The sequence below is a fragment of the Lepidochelys kempii genome, chromosome 15 (assembly GCF_965140285.1).
Source record: "Lepidochelys kempii isolate rLepKem1 chromosome 15, rLepKem1.hap1, whole genome shotgun sequence".
Lineage (NCBI taxonomy): Eukaryota > Metazoa > Chordata > Testudines > Cheloniidae > Lepidochelys > Lepidochelys kempii.
This window is the reverse complement of record NC_136394.1, coordinates 5193854-5211139: the sequence shown is the minus strand read 5'-3', so window position 1 is coordinate 5211139 and position 17286 is coordinate 5193854. Positions and strand designations below refer to the sequence as shown.

Below are 17286 nucleotides of genomic sequence, written 5' to 3'. Positions count from 1 at the left end.
GGAAAAAAAATTGTTTAAAAATAAACATTGACGTTATCTGTCAAAATTATACAAAATTAAAAAATGGAGTTCTGCCAAGCCCAGTAATAGGAGACATGCAGTGTGATCTGCGTCTGCAAGAAGCGGCTCTGGCCATTGGAAACGTGCCTGTTTTCAGACTCAGTCCCCCCAGAGTGATGCTAGGTGGTTCTTGTGCTTCAGGGTTTGCAGTGGGGGTTCAGCTGGTGGGACTCATCACTCCGGGGCCGTGCTGAGCCAGTGAGCATCCTGGAGCACGGGGCGACTGCGCTGCGGGAAGGGCCAGGATCCTAGCTTCTTGTGATAATTCAGGATAATCCACTGTGTTGTATGCAAGAGCAAAGGACCTGTTAACTCTCATATCTGGGCCAGATCCCAGCTCAGTGATTCCATTCTCTCTTCCTATGCTCCACCTGCAGTGTCATGGAAACATTAATCTTCATGGGACACTCCTTGCTGGGCCATGTTGTTGATGCGGGATCACTGCTGGGTTCCAGAAGTGGCTGATTTGGGATATGTATCCCTAGGGATTCTAGAATTGTGGATTCAGGCTGTAGAGCACTTTGTATGAGAGTGTTTTGGAGGAGATGATTATTGTTAACTGTCATTGTCTTGGCACAGGGCAAACACGGTGCTTCTCTAGGGTAGTGGAGTTTCTCCCACTCCCTGCACTACTTTAGATACTGGTCATTCAGGACCTAAACAGTTTGTTTCTATGCAGGACAGTGACACACTGTAGCAGTGACCTCACACTGAAGGCCTGAATGAGAGCTCTAGGACACTCCAGGCAGAATGATACAGCATGAGCTCCTGGAGGTATTGTGCTACCACAGCACTATGTTGCCTACTTGCTTTTGCTAAGCATAAGGACGTACTGAGCCCTGTGAGGGGGATGTAAGAAAGGAGAGAGGCTCCTGGCTCCCTTTTCTCCCAATTGCACAACCATGCGCGAGGCCCAGTTTTGTAATGACCCTTTAACTCTTAAAGCTAAATAGGGTGGTTCGTGCCACTGAGAGCTATTGTTTCAGGCTGTCTCCAGACTCAGGAAGATGTTACTGCATTGATCACATTTTAAGGTTTTCTGTGCAGCTGAGATCTGGGAACATTTTTGTGTGAAGGAAAGCTGAGATTCTGGAGCATGATTCTTTGGGAAGAAGAGGTGGTTTTCTACAGCAAATTCCATAGCCACAGAATGTGGCTTTCTCATTCCCTGCCCAGAATAGGGAAATATGAGCTGAACTGGTGGTGTTGTTGTTATCCTCATAGGGGGGAGCTGAGCCCTAGTGACATTAAGTTGCCTGACACTTTTCATAATGGAAAGATTCCTTCAACCTTTTCTTAGAGAAGCTTTCACTTTTCCATGGTTTGCAGAAGGCTTTTGAAATTTGTTAGGGGAAAAGCCCTCAGGCTAGAGAACGGCCTTTTTTGATCCCCATAAAATTCCTTTCAGATTTACTGAAATATCAGCTGTTAAAAAATCACCATTTCCTTAGGGAAATGCTTACAGCCTACCAACATAATAACTAAACAAAAGCATTCCAAGTCTGGACTGCCACTACTGTCAAAGTACTAGGAACTCCTGAGGGTCATTGGAGTAGTTAGGGGGAAATAGAGCCAGCCTGGGTAATTCCTAGCAGAACTAACACATGGCCCCAGCAAGCTGTGATTCCCCTCTGAGATAACAGCTGTTTACTACTATTAGCTAATCACTTAGCTCAAGTTGTAGTAGTCTATGTTGAAGGTTTCGGGTTCAAACCCTGCTAACATTTCATGATGGGGGGTAGAAGTAAGAAATTTTGCTTTAAAGAATCAATTTAAACCTTGTTTTGTATTTTTACAGTTAATTATCTTAAGGAAAGGTTGATTCGTATTGCTGGTATAATTTGATACTTCTTTTTGCTAACCGTTTATTTAAGCAATTACATTGCTTAACATACATTTATTCAGATTCTTCATTTTTACATTGTTATTATGTTGGAAAGTGGGGAATGTTGCATTTCTTATTTACAAGGTGATGATTAATGCTTTACTTTGATTTGTGTCCAGCTGCATTTGGATGGAATTTGGAATTCAATTAAAAATGCACGAACACAGCATTTTAAAATTGTTTTTATTAGCTAAATAAATCTACCTTAAATGTGCTGGATACATAAAAAAAGAAAGTTTATCAAAACATGTTTTGCATTGAAACCTAACTGATATATGAAACACAGGAAATGTGATCTATAGTTAGTGCATTGAACTGATTGTTTCTGGTCACCATGTGTCCGTTGAAATTGTAGAACTAGTGAATCTCATGCTGTCACACTTAGATTTTATTTATAGACTGGAAGAGGCAAACAAGCTTTCCTAACTCTCAATCAGTTTCTTAACTTTGAATGAACTAGTCATTGAACTGAACTAACTGAATAAACTGAAATGGAGAAAATATTCCCTCTACACCTGCAGAAGAAGCTACTGCTGTTGAATGCTGGTTTATCCCTTCAACATACTCTTAGCCAGCAACTTCCACCAGTTCAGTGCTTTGACTTTATTTAAAACTTTGGCAGCAAACGTATGCCGCTTGAATATTATTATTCTTCATTTAATTTAAATTATTTTAACGTTTATGGTAAGTTTAAGTCCTCATGTATGTTGTCATAATTTTAATTTTATTTAAATAGGTTTATTTTAAAAGAAAAAATGTATTTAATTTAAATTTTAAACAATCTAACTTAAATAAAACAACAGATTTTGAATTTAATTTTTTTTAAATCATTGATTTTTATCCACCCTGGTTGCACACCATAGAACTTGTGTTTACCTTTTTTCCTTAAAAATACCCCCCCTAAGATATTAAATACCAAATATAAAACTTAAAAGAATGTTATTGAGGTTGCAAAGTTGAGCACTCAAAAGGAAGGAAATGCCAGCTTTACAGTTGCCTATTCGTCTTGCGCATATACATTGTGGACCAATCTTTAATTACATGATCATCTATTATTTTTTCCACAGGATCACGCCTCATTCAGTGCACAAGGTAGATGTACAAGGAGACAGAATTAAGGTTGCGCTGATGGACTGGCATTTCCTAACGTTTCAGTGCTTGACTTTGCAAACCAAATAACATTCTTTTAACATAGTTTTCAAGTATGTCTTCTTTATTAATGTATATTATGGTACCACCAAGGTCCCATTCATAGATTCTAAGGTCAGCGGGGACCACTGTGATTATCTAGTCTGACCTCCTAGATCACGCAGGCCAGAGACTTGCCCCAAAATAATTCCTAGAGCACAGCTTTTAGAAACGCTTCCCATCTTGATTTAAAAATTGTTAGCAATGGGGAATCCACCACAACCCTTGGCAAATTAAATTGCTCCAGTTGTTAATTACTCTCTCAGTTAAAAATGTACATCTTATTTTCAGTCTGACTTTCTCTAACTTTAGCTTCCAGCCACTGGATTGGGTTAGAGCTCATTATTAAATATTTGTTCCCCATGTAGATACTTATAGGCTGCAATCAGGCCACCCCTCTTTGTTAAGCTAAATTGTACCGGCTCTCTACACACATGCAGCCCTGAAGGTTGATAGAGATGGAGCTCAAAGGGTTGGCTCAGTATGTAGCACTTAAGTGTGTAGCTAATATGGGGTTATAAGTACCCTAGACACAAATTGGATCTGTTCTCTTCCCACCAGCTGGGGGTGCATGGTTCCCATTAGCAGTCATGGGGGATGCTTCTCCCCCATGGGGGTGTGGTAATAAGGTTGATTCTCCCCGAATGCTCCTATCAGGTTATATGGTACTGTTCCCCACTCCATGTGGATGTAATTTCTGGGCAGTGTAATTACTAGCATGAGACTAGCCCCTCCCCGCCCCAACTTGTACCCCATTAACCTACCAGCACATATTCAACCTAAAACACATAATCCCTGCTCCCCTCAAAATCCTTCCGCCTCAGTCAAAAATAGGGGATAAACTGACATTACTTTGCAAAATGGGCTTAAAAGCCATAGGGTGAATTTCAAACAATAGCAATTTACAGCTGGGAATTAAAGAAAAGGAGTACTTGTGGCACCTTAGAGACTAACCAATTTATTAGAGCATAAGCTTTCGTGAGCTACAGCTCACTTCCTCAGATGCATATCGTGGAAACTGCAGCAGGCTTTATATATACACAGAGAATATGAAACAATACCTCCTCCCACCCCACTGTCCTGCTGGTAATAGCTTATCTAAAGTGATCATCAGGTGGGCCATTTCCAGCACAAATCCAGGTTTTCTCACCCTCCACCCCCCCACACAAATTCACTCTCCTGCTGGTGATAGCCCATCCAAAGTGACAACTCTTTACACAATGTGCATGACAATCAAGTTGGGCTATTTCCTGCACAAATCCAGGTTTTCTCACAGCCCCCCCACCCCCATACACACACAAGTTTGGGGGTGGGGGGGATGTGAGAAAACCTGGATTTGTGCAGGAAATAGCCCAACTTGATTGTCATGCACATTGTGTAAAGAGCTGTCACTTTGGATGGGCTATCACCAGCAGGAGAGTGAATTTGTGTGGGGGGGTGGAGGGTGAGAAAACCTGGATTTGTGCTGGAAATGGCCCACCTGATGATCACTTTAGATAAGCTATTACCAGCAGGACAGTGGGGTGGGAGGAGGTATTGTTTCATATTCTCTGTGTATATATAAAGCCTGCTGCAGTTTCCACGATATGCATCTGAGGAAGTGAGCTGTAGCTCACGAAAGCTTATGCTCTAATAAATTGGTTAGTCTCTAAGGTGCCACAAGTACTCCTTTTCTTTTTGCGAATACAGACTAACACGGCTGTTACTCTGAAAGCTGGGAATTAAGTCACTCTCCTCACGCCATATGCTATAAACAAAAGTAAAGTGCTGTTTGCATCAGCAAAAGGTTTTGTATTATAAAGTAGCCCCTTTATGTCCACCCAGGAGTGAATTCAAATGATTATTGACCCTCCGCTATAGTAAAGCTGCATTATAATATCTCCAAATCAATAGAGACAAGAGGAAAGCAGGAGGGAAAGGTTCTGGCTTTGCAAACTACAGAAAATTGCATTTTGCTTTGGCATCTTAGAAAGTTTGCAAAGTGTCTATTAGAGGCCCCAGGAGCCTTTTCTTTCTAATTGCTGTGTTTGACAATGCAATCGCACCTGGGACTAGCAGAAAGGCAGCTAATGGACCCACTTTAATTGCTTCCCAGTTCCATGAGTCATAACACTTGTAAGAAGACAAAGGGGAAGTGCTGCAGTTTGACTGGAGGAGGTTTCTGGCTTTAAAGAAAGCTTAGGAGGAACAAATGCAAAACTCCAAGCCAAGCTCTTGGAAGGAGTGAAGGTGCCAGGTGCTGAGTTTTCTTTTTATCTTTTGCTTTTGACTGGAACTGTGTTTTAAACCAGTAAAATTTTAATCATGATCTGGAAGGGAGAAGGGAATAGTCTCTTCTGCAGCTGGAAATCAATCTCACCCTGAGGGTCTTTACCTCCACAGGGATGGGTGGCGATTGAAACAGCGGTAGAGGTGGTGTGCCTGGTCTGGAAGTGGGGCTTTGGCTGGGGCTCTGTGTTGAAGTGCAGTGGTTGATCCTTCTGTAGCAGCTGGGGAGCATGCTGGGTGTGTGGAGGAGTCTGCTGTCTCCTTTCTCCCAATCTGTGGGATGGAATCCAGGGCCATTAGACTGGACGGATATGGGGCCCTGTGGTGAACTGGAACCCACAGCTGGGCTTGCAATGCAGAAATCTGGGAAAATGAGTTCTAAATGTGTCAGTCAGGCACCGCCATAGCTGGGCCCCTGCTCTTCCTCCCCAGGCCCATCCCTTTGGTTACCTGCCTTCTCTTGTTCAGGTGGCAACATCAGGGGCCATGCCCCACCAGTGACCTCTCAGCTGGGTGCTGGCAGGGTCCACCCTGTGGACTCCGACTCCCAGAGTGGTGTAGCCGGCAGTGTCCTGCAGGGTTGCGGGCCCTCTGCATACAGAGAAGGGAATGCGCTGGTTAACAGACACACAGCCAAGGCCTTGCTCCGGTCTGGGGCATGGGCAGGTGTCTGGTTTTCAATCAGAAAGTCCTATTGAAAAGGGGACTTGACCGTATTCAGTCAGATCTACTGACCGGACACCCAAAGTCCAGTTAGCATGGGTGGGGGAGATGGGGAGGTGCCGAGCCGTCACCTGTGCCAGCCCCTACTCAACTGGGGCTGCCTTCTACCTGTGTCAGGCCGGGGAGTGGGGAAAAAGCAGCGACCAAATGCAGGAAGGGGAGAAGAGGAGCAAATTGGGGTGTGGCCTCAGGAGAAGAGGCAGGGCAGGGGCGGGTCCTTGGGGGAAGGGGTGGGGCTGCAGGGGAGGTTCTGGCACTCCTGCTGGAGTATCCGGTTTTTAAATATTACAAAGTTGGCAACCCTATGAGCAGGCTATGACACCAGGCCTCCTTTTAACTCACAGAAGTAAAATCCCCCAAGCACTTGTTCTCTCAGCAACTAACATCACCTAAGGGGCTCAATCCTAAGGGATTCCGAGCACCAACCACTCCCATTGGGGCCTCCAAGAGTTGCAGATGCTCAGCCCTTCCCATGATTGGGCCCCTTTATTCAGGCTCAATTAACCTTGTTCATAGGTTTGAGAGGTTGCAGGCCACTGTCCTGGCTGGTATATGTGACATCCCTGCTGTATCTGTGCTTTGTTCATACAGGCTGAGCTTTGAAGCTCTGATTCTTTCTTCTCTGCTTTTGCTCGGGGTAATCAGAGGCAGCAGGGTGTGAATGGTGATGGACAGAATACAACATGCTGTCCAGGCCACAAAGACACGGCTATTGTTTCCCCAGGCTGGGTCTCCATTATCTGTCAGCTCCCAAGGTGGGGAAACTAGAAAGCAGGGCAGGGAGGAGATGAGAGAAAAAGAAGGAGGAGAGGAAGATGGAGGGAGGGACAGGGAGGGAAAGAAGGAAAGGCAGATGGCGGAGGCCATACATATATACAAACGGAAACACATGCACACACACTGTCCACCTACGCACACACCCCTAGTACACACCCACACACACTGTCTGAAAAAGCTCTTAAAATCCCCCCCAAATCCTCCCCATTCCCTCCTTTCTCAGCCTCTTCGGAAGTGCTACCATCCTGCCTGTTACTCAGGCTGGTAGCCTGGGTGTCATCTTCGACACCGACCTCTGTCTAGCGCCTCCCATCCAGGATATGTCTAAATCTTGCCTGTTCTTGCTGCAGAACAGTTGTGAGATTCTGTCCATCCCCACTGCTAAAATCCTCATCCAAACGCTCGTCATCTCACCCCTCCATTACTGCACCGTCCTCCTCTCTGTTCTCGACCAATGCCGTCTTGCCTGACTCACGCCCATTCAGGACATTGCTGCGGTCTCCTAGTTTATTGCTTTGGCCGTGTCAGCTCCCTCCTCTCTGTTGCATCAAATATATGCTGCCTATCTCTACTTTGATTGCCCTTCACAGCCCATCCCCACCTCCCTGTCATTCGCTGTCCAGATGTTGACTCCCACCTCCAAACAGTCAGAGATGTTAGTCTCCATCACCCACTTGCTGCATTTTCAAAGAAGCATCTACATGCTTTCTCTCCGGCGGCCACTCATGTTTGGGAGGAGCTCCCCACAAAGATCCCCAAAGCTACCTCACTGTCCCTCCTTAACACTTGCTTTTGCTGTGATGCCTGCAACAGACTTGTCAAAGGTTAGGCCCCTGGTGTGCAGAGACCACTGCCCATCATGCTGAGCAATTTCCATTGTTTCCTTGTGTTCCCCTGTCTGTCTGTATCCACCTCTTGTTTTAGCCCTGGTCTACACTAGGACTTTAGGTCGAATTTAGCAGCATTAAATCGATGTAAACCTGCACCCACCCACACGATGAAGCCCTTTATTTCGACTTAAAGGGCTCTTAAAATCGATTTCCGTATTCCACCCCTGACAAGTGGATTAGCGCTTAAATCGGCCTTGCTGGGTCGAATTTGGGGTACTGTGGACACAATTTGACGGTATTGGCCTCCGGGAGCTATCCCAGAGTGCTCCATTGTGACCGCTCTGGACAGCACTCTCAACTCAGATGCACTGGCCAGGTAGACAGGAAAAGAACCGCGAACTTTTGAATCTCATTTCCTGTTTGGCCAGCGTGGCAAGCTGCAGGTGACCATGCAGAGCTCATCAGCACAGGTGACCATGATGGAGTCCCAGAATCGCAAAAGAGCTCCAGCATGGACCGAACGGGAGGTACGGGATCTGATCGCTGTATGGGGAGAGGAATCCGTGCTACTAGTTTTCGAAATGCCAAAACCTTTGTCAAAATCTCCCAGGGCATGAAGGACAGAGGCCATAACAGGGATCCGAAGCAGTGCCGTGTGAAAATTAAGGAGCTGAGGCAAGCCTACCAGAAAACCAGAGGGGTGAACGGCCACTCCAGGTCAGAGCCCCAAACATGCCGCTTCTATGATGAGCTGCATGCCATTTTAGGGGGTTCAGCCACCACTACCCCAGCCGTGTTGTTTGACTCCTTCAATGGAGATGGAAGCAAAATGGAAGCAGGTTTTGGGGACGAAGAAGATGATGATGATGATGATGATGAGGCTGTAGATAGCTCACAGCAAGCAAGTGGAGAAACCGGTTTTCCCGACAGCCAGGAACTGTTTCTCACCCTGGACCTGGAGCCAGTACCCCCCAAACCCACCCTAGGCTGCCTCCTTTACCCGGCAGGCGGAGAAGGGACCTCCAATGAGTGTACCTTTTAAAAGCGTGGTTTAAAAGCAAGCATGTGAAAGGATTAATTTTCCCTGGCATTCGCGGCTCTCCTGGATGTACTCCCAAAGCCTTTGAAAAAGGTTTCTGGGGAGGGCAGCCTTATTGCGTCCTTCATGGTAGGACACTTTACCACTCCAGGCCAGTAACACGTACTCGGGAATCATTGTACAACAAAGCATTGCAGTGTATGTTTGCTGGCGTTCAAACAACATCCGTTCTTTATCTCTCTGTGTTATCCTCAGGAGAGTGAGATATCATTCATGGTCTCCTGGTTGAAATAGGGTGCTTTTCTTCAGGGGACATTCAGAGGAGCCCGTTCCTGCTGAGCTGTTTGCCTGCGGCTGAACAGAAATGTTCCCCGCTGTTAGCCACAGGGAGGGGTGAGGGTTGAGGGGGTAGCCATGTGGTGGGGGGAGGCAAAATGCGACCTGGTAACGAAAGCACTCGTGCTATGTATGTAATGTTAACAGCAAGGTTTACCCTGAAGGACTGTAGCCACTGTTTTATAAAATGTGTCTTTTTAAATACCGCTGTCCCTTTTTTTTTTTCCTCCACCAGCTGCATGTGTTTCAATGATCACAGGATCTTCTCCTTCCCAGAGGCTAGTGAAGTTTAGAAAGAAAAAAAAATGCACTCGTGATGAAATGTTCTCTGAGCTCATGCTGTCCTCCCACACTGACAGAGCACAGATGAATGCGTGGAGGCAAATAATGTCTGAGTGCAGGAAAGCACAAAATGACCGGGAGGAGATGTGGCGGGCTGAAGAGAGTAAGTGGCGGGCTGAAGACAGGGCTGAAGCTCAAATGTGCTGGCAGCGTGATGAGAGGAGGCAGGATTCAATGCTGAGGCTGCTGGAGGATCAAACCAGTATGCTCCAGTGTATGGCTGAGCTGCAGCAAAGGCAGCTGGAGCACAGACTGCCACTACAGCCCCTGTGTAACCAACCGCCCTCCTCCCCAAGTTCCATAGCCTCCTCACCCAGACGCCCAAGAACACGGTGGGGGGGCCTCCGGCCAAGCAGCCACTCCACCACAGAGGATTGCCCAAAAAAAAAGAAGGCTGGCATTCAATAAATTTTAAAGTTGTAAACTTTTAAAGTGCTGTGTGGCATTTTCCTTCCCTCCTCCACCACCCCTCCTGGGCTTCCTTGGTAGTCGTCTCCCTATTTGTGTGATGAATGAATAAAGAATGCATGAATGTGAAGCAACAATGACTTTATTGCCTCTGCAAGCGGTGATCGAAGGGAGGAGGGGAGGGTGGTTAGCTTACAGGGAAGTAGAGTGAACCAAGGGGCAGGGGGTTTCATCAAGGAGAAACAAACAGAACTTTCACACCATAGCCTGGCCAGTCATGAAACTGGTTTTCAAAGCTTCTCTGATGCGTACCGCGCCCTCCTGTGCTCTTCTAACCGCCCTGGTGTCTGGCTGCGCGTAACCAGCAGCCAGGTGATTTGCCTCAACCTCCCACCCCACCATAAACGTCTCCCCCTTACTCTCACAGATATTGTGGAGCACACAGCAAGCAGTAATAACAGTGGGAATATTGGTTTCGCTGAGGTCTAAGCGAGTCAGTAAACTGCGCCAGCGCGCCTTTAAACGTCCAAATGCACATTCTACTACCATTCTGCACTTGCTCAGCCTGTAGTTGAACAGCTCCTGACTATTGTCCAGGCTGCCTGTGTACGGCTTCATGAGCCATGGCATTAAGGGGTAGGCTGGGTCCCCAAGGATACATATAGGCATTTCAACATCCCCAACAGTTATTTTCTGGTCTGGGAATAAAGTCCCTTCCTGCAGCTTTTGAAACAGACCAGAGTTCCTGAAGATGCAAGCGTTATGTACCTTTCCCTGCCATCCCACATTGATGTTGGTGAAACGTCCCTTGCGATCCACCAGAGCTTGCAGCACTATTGAAAAGTATCCCTTGCGGTTTATGTACTCGCCGGCTTGGTGCTCCGGTGCCAAAATAGGAATATGGCTTCCGTCTATGGCCCCACCACAGTTAGGGAATCCCATTGCAGCAAAGCCATCCACTATGATCTGCACATTTCCCAGGGTCACTACCCTTGATATCAGCAGATCTTTGATTGCATGGGCTACCTGCATCACAGCAGCCCCCATAGTAGATTTGCCCACTCCAAATTGATTCCCAATTGACCGGTAGCTATCTGGCGTTGCAAGCTTCCACAGGGCTATCGCCACTTGCTTCTCAACTGTAAGGGCTGCTCTGATCTTGGTATTCATGCGCTTCAGGGGAGGGGAAAGCAAGTCACAAAGTTCCATGAAAGTGCCCTTACGCATGTGAAAGTTTCGCAGCCACTGGAAATCATCCCAGACCTGCAACACTATGCGGTCCCACCAGTCTGTGCTTGTTTCCCGAGCCCAGAATCGGCATTCCACAGCATGAACCTGCCCCATTAGCACCATGATGCATGCATTGGCAGGGCCCACGCTTTCAGAGAAATCTGTGTCCATGTCCTGATCACTCACGCGACCGCGCTGACGTCGCCTCCTCGCCCGATATCGCTCTGCCAGGTTCTGGTGCTGTATATACTGCTGGATAATGCGTGTGGTGTTTAATGTGCTCCTAATTGCCAAAGTGAGTTGAGCGGCCTCTATGCTTGCCTTGGTATGGCGTTCGCACAGAAAAAAGGCTTGGAATGATTGTCTGCCGTTGCTCTGACGGAGGGAGGGGCGACTGATGACATGGCTTACAGGGTTGGCTTCAGGGAGCTAAAATCAACAAAGGGAGTGGCTTTACATCAAGGAGTATTTCAGGCAGGACTTCACGGAGGGTTCCAATAAGAAATGGTGCACCTAAGTTATTGTTCTTATTGGAACAAGGAGGTTAGTCTGGCCTCTGATTGATACATGGCTAGATTTACCTCGCTGCACCTTCTCTGTGAGTGACTGCAGTGTGACCTAGAGGAATGAGTCCCCTAGACGGGGGAAGGGGGGGAAACAAATGAGTACAAAACAAATCTGGTCTATTTCTTGTTTTGATCCACTCCATCTATCTTTTACATCTTTGGCTGGCAGCAGACGGTGCAGAAGGACTGCATGCCATCCACATCTCATGGCTGCCCGGCAGAAGATGATGCAATAGGACTGCTAGCAATCCGTATCGCCTGCCTGCTCACCATAAGACAGTTCAATAGGACTGACTGCAGGACTAAAGAGAATGACCTGGTCAAGTCACTCCAAATTTAGTCCCTGCGCCCATGTCTGCCCAGGCGCTCCTGGCCAACGTGGCCAGGAGCACCTCAGACAAAACGATGACGGCTACCAGTCATACTGTACCGTCTGCTGCCACAAGGCAAGGGGTTGATGCTGCTGTGTAGCAATGCAGTACCACGTCTGCCAGCACCCAGAAGACATAGGGTGACGGTTACCTGAGCAGGCTCCATGCTTGCCGTGGTATGGCGTCTGCACAGGTAACTCAGGAAAAAAGGCGCGAAATGATTGTCTGCCCTTGCTTTCACGGAGGGAGGGAGGGAGGGAATGGGGGCCTGACAATATGTACCCAGAATCACCCGCGACAATGTTTTAGCCCCATCAGGCATTGGGATCTCAACCCAGAATTCCAATGGGCAGCGGAGACTGCGGGAACTGTGGGATAGCTACCCACAGTGCAATGCTCCAGAAGTCGACTCTAGCCTCGGTACTGTGGAAGCGCTCCGCCGAGTGAATGCACTTAATGCACTTAGAGCATTTTCTGTGGGGACACACACACTCGACTATATAAAACCAATTTCTAAAAAACCGACTTCTATAAATTCGACCTAATTCCGTAGTGTAGACATACCCTTAGACTGTTAGCTCCTTGGGGCAGCGACTGTCTTTCTATTCTGTTTGTACAGTGCCCGACACAGTGGGGCCTAGGTCATGACTGTGCTCCAAGGGGCTACCTCAGTACAAATACTACTGCTACTACTAAACATAGCACACTTGCCAACACACACTCACAAACACGCCCACCTACTACACACACATGCACACTGACAAATGCGCAAACACAAACGCTCTATCCTACACACAGAAAAACACACATACCTCTTACATACTATCATGCACAGGTACATTCAGAAACACACACCCCACATGACATACACCTGGAAACACACTAGCCTACACACTTGCACACAGCTGCATTGTCCGGCCCCAGCTTTCAAAAATAATGAGTCAGGTTCCAAAAATCATAAGATTTAAAACTAAATAATCCCCGTTCTGTCGATTTGCCTTCTGAGCATCTAGGGGCCATGTTTCCCTAGTTTTCTTCTCAGCCAAAAGGGCTAGAAACTTTTTTTTTAAACTTACTTTTTTTTAGTGGAAACACAAGATCTCACCTCAGTCCAAGAGCTGGGGCTTTAAGGAAGAAATCAAATATTGCGAGGCGTGTGATCAGATCACAAATGGTGGCAGAGACAAACATCCACACGCTTCCTACACATGTCGTCCACCCACAATCACCCACAAATCCCCACACACCTACTACCCACACACAATCAAAAACATGCACATGTCTTTTAAACAGATCCCGGCTCCATGTTCCAGCTCCCAGTCAAAGCCCCGCCCATAGGCTGGGACACTGGGAGGGGGCTGTTTTTTCCAGAGGAAATGCCATGGCAGCGGGGGCAGAGGGGATGACATGCAGAGACAAAGGCGCATCTTAGGGGAGCTCCTGGTCTTCCTGGGGTGGATCGTCCCTGGGACCTGGGCTGGGGTGGCAAGTGCAGTGCACGTTCAAGGACTGACATAGCTGCTCTTCCCTCAGAGTGGGGGCTGGGAGGAGAGTGAGTGCCCCTGCCCCACTGAACCAGGGTTGCCAGCCCTCCAGGGCTGTCCTGGAGTCTCCAGGAATTAAAGCTGAATCTTTAATTAAAGATGATGTCATGGGACAAAGCCTCCAGGAATACGGCCAACCAAAATTGGCAGCCCTACGCTGAACTCTTCCATTGCTGGGGGCTGCAGCACTGGCGTGGACCTCAGCAGCCTATCCTGGGTCCCTCTCTGATGGCTGGGGAAGACGGTCAGGCTCCTGGTGACCGGCGCAGCTAAGTGTCAATGAGCCCTGTGAGCACAGGGCCCAGCCCAACAAAGGGAAACAAATTGGAAGCGAGAAAAGGCTTGGGAGACCATTGACAGGAGCTGTCTGTGGTCAAATGAGCTTATCTGAGCCACTTGCTAGCACCGAGCTCACTAATTAAAAGCCAGAGCAGCAGAGAGGCTTGTGCCGCCTGGAATTACTTCCCGTCTGCTGCTTCTCTAGCAGCCAGGAATCAGAGCCACTGACAGGCTGCCAGCAGCAGAAGCAAGACCTGTCACCTTCCTTCTGCTCCTGTGGGCTGGGAAGAAACACTGCCACGCCTCTGGCTCCGTAGGCCAAGAGATTGGGGCTAGGCCAGGGCAGACAGCCAGCAGCTGTGTCCACCACCAGGGACCTGCGGGGCCCTCACTGCACAACGGTACAAAACACCTGAATGGACAGTACTGAAAGCAGGTGATATAGCTCTGAGGATGGGGATGGGGATGCGGGGGGGCGGGGCGTATATTGACATGCCATCCCGATCCCTTGTGCGCAGGAGGAGGGGTATATTCACAAGCATTCCCGTCCCGTCCCCTGTCTAAATTCTGCCGTCTGCATTGGTTACATTGTGCCTCCCTCCCATACTGGCAGGGCACCTGTGATGCATCCAGGGAGACGTTCGATTTGCTCCCAGGTAGGTTTTAGGCCCTGCACTATTGTAAATGCCGGTGAGGAAGAGCTGGAAGCAGCCCTGATTTCCCAGGCAATACGTATAGCTGGATACTGTGTTACAATGGAGCGGATGCTGTTGTGGTGCTGACTGAATTCCACCACTCGAGCGCCATCCCTGACCCCCTGATGCTATGAATCACGATGCTGAAGAAACCTCCAGAAAAACATATGTCCTTTCCTGCAATTTTTCTTTCTTAGCGGGAGAGGAATCGTGCTGGCCAGAGAGATGCCGGGATTGTTTTAATTTCCCAGGAGGCTCCTCCTGGTGTGACACCTCCCCGGCAGGAGACTTCAGTTGCCTTGTGTTACTTTACTCCATACAATGGGAAAGGATGTGTCAAAACATGACAAGCCAGCCAGAATGTGTCATAATACTGAGCTCAACATGCAACCTTCCAGGGAGGCACAGCAGATAATAATATCAGACTCATATTATCCCAATGTGCTGGGTCGGTGTCATCTCCCAAGTGAAATATGATGTATAGGAATCTCATGTCTGTGTGGGAATATTGGATCAGCTACCGATTTATTAGCTGTGCCGAGTGAATTCTTATGACAGGAGTAAAGCATGTGTCTTGGTTTCCAGCCTTTTATCACGTGAAAGAGACTCTTCCCCCTCAGCCACTTTGATACCTTTGTCGTTGCTTCAGTAAACAGTTTGGTGGAATTTCCATATGATTTATGCTCTTATCATCTGAGTTTGAAGTTGCTACTTAGACTCAGAGATGAGGAGATTGCATTAGATACAGTATCAGCTTTCAGGCTTGCCTGTGAAATGCATTCCGCCATTCGAGAGCGGTGTTTTGATTCCACTGCACATATGTTGGCTGGAACTACCAGGACTCTCTCTGTGTCTTGCTAATTTGTCCAGTTTTGTGTCAGTGTCTTGGTCTGCCCGACTCTCTGATCTCTACTCTCAAGCTACTACTTTAAATTTAGCTATAAAGAGGCATTAAAATGCATGACCAACATTTCCGGTTTCGTCACAAAGACCAAACCTGCCCTAGAAACGAACATAGAAAGATGCTCTTTGTCCCTTCGCTCCAGATGCTGTGATGAGCTGGAAAGGAGACACGTGACACAGAAAGGAACACGATCACGTGGCCCAAATGGCACGGGGCATTTCACAAAGGGGCATGTGCTGCTTTTAGATCATGGCTCAGCAGATTAGTTAGAGGGACCACCCTCATTCCATGGCAGCGAATTACTAGGAGGGCCCTGTTAAAAATGCCTTCCCCGGTTCCTCAGGCTAGTCTCAGCCTGTAGTTCTCGCTAGTGTAATGGGCCCAGGGTAAGATGCATCTTTTGCTGTGAGCGGTGGTGCACTGCAATGTCTCCCTGTGGGTTTCTGGGTTACGGAGAGAGGAGAACTCACTGGATCTGTTGCCTGTAGTGTGCCTCGTTTCACTACCAGGCATGCACCCGGTACCAGGTTTAAAATGGCGCCATGGTGCCGGCCCCACACTCAGAAAGGGCCCTGGTGCCGGACCATGGCACTGCCCCTTCCCCCCTCCACTTGTGCTCTGCCCTAAGGCCCTGCCCCCACTTGGCCCCTTCCCCCTGAGGCCCTGCCCATCTCTTGCTCCTCTCCACCCTCTCACCCCCTGCTTGCTCCTCTCTGCTCCCTCCCTCTGTGCAAGTGGCAAGGCAGGGCCTTGTGGGGAAGATGCCAAGCAGGAGACAGGCTTTGGGGGGGGCAAAGGAGGGGCCACGGTCCAGGTGCCAGGGCTCATGAAAGATTAATCTGATCATGCATGCACCTCAAAAGTCACCCAGCTTGCATTGTGAGTTTTTTGCTAATGCGTATTTGGGGCTGGGCCCTGTGAGAGCTGACTGCTCTCAGCTCTCACCAGTTTCAGTGAGAGTTGAAAGCACACAAGCCCAGATCCTCAAAGGTATTTAGGCATGTAACTCCCATTTGAGGGTCTGGGCCCCAGCACCTTGTGGGGCTGGGCTCTGGGAAGGAGTGGGGCTGAGATTCAGCATGCAAATGTGTTGCCATTTCACACTCATTGCATGCAAAGCACAAATGAAAGATTCTCCTGTAATGGGTTTCAGAGTAACAGCCGTGTTAGTCTGTATTCGCAAAAAGAAAAGGAGTACTTGTGGCACCTTAGAGACTAACCAATTTATTTGAGCATAAGCTTTCGTCCAATGAAGTGAGCTGTAGCTCACAAAAGCTTATGCTCAAATAAATTGGTTAGTCTCTAAGGTGCCACAAGTACTCCTTTTCTCCTGTGATGCAAACTCTCAGGGGTCCTTGAATCTGGCTGGGCACAACCTCCCCCCAGCACAGTGTCACCCACTGGCAAAAATAAGCCATACCCCGCTGCTCTTTCAGAGGTACTCCATGGACTTTCTTGGAGAAAAGGGAAGGCCAAGGTATGAGATCACACAGCACTTGGCTGCAAAATGGTCAGTATTAGAAGAGGCAGAAATGAAGCCCAATGCCCTAGTGTCTCTCTATAAACATGCTTGGCTTGTCAGTTCTTCTGAGAGTCGGATGCAATCATTTCCTGCAGAACAAAGGGGTTAGTGCAGAGAGACAGCTGATGGAAAGGCACAAGAAGAGATGCTAGTTCACATTTCTGTACGTTCATGTACCTGCTTGGGGGGGCTGGGGGAGGGCTGGGATAACAGAGGGTGCAGCATGGCTTGTGGTGTGCCAGACTAAGAGGAACTAAAAGGGTAACACCGGCACAATGCAACCCATGCCTGCCTACTGCACCCTCTGCCATCCCAGCCC

General features: G+C 48.1%; 1 protein-coding gene across 1 annotated transcript in view; it reads left to right on the top strand.

Moving 5' to 3' along the window:
* The window catches only part of RTN4R (reticulon 4 receptor), a 143797-nt gene that overhangs the window by 123780 nt on the left and 2731 nt on the right, over positions 1–17286 (top strand). The gene's annotated exons all lie outside the window — the stretch shown is intronic.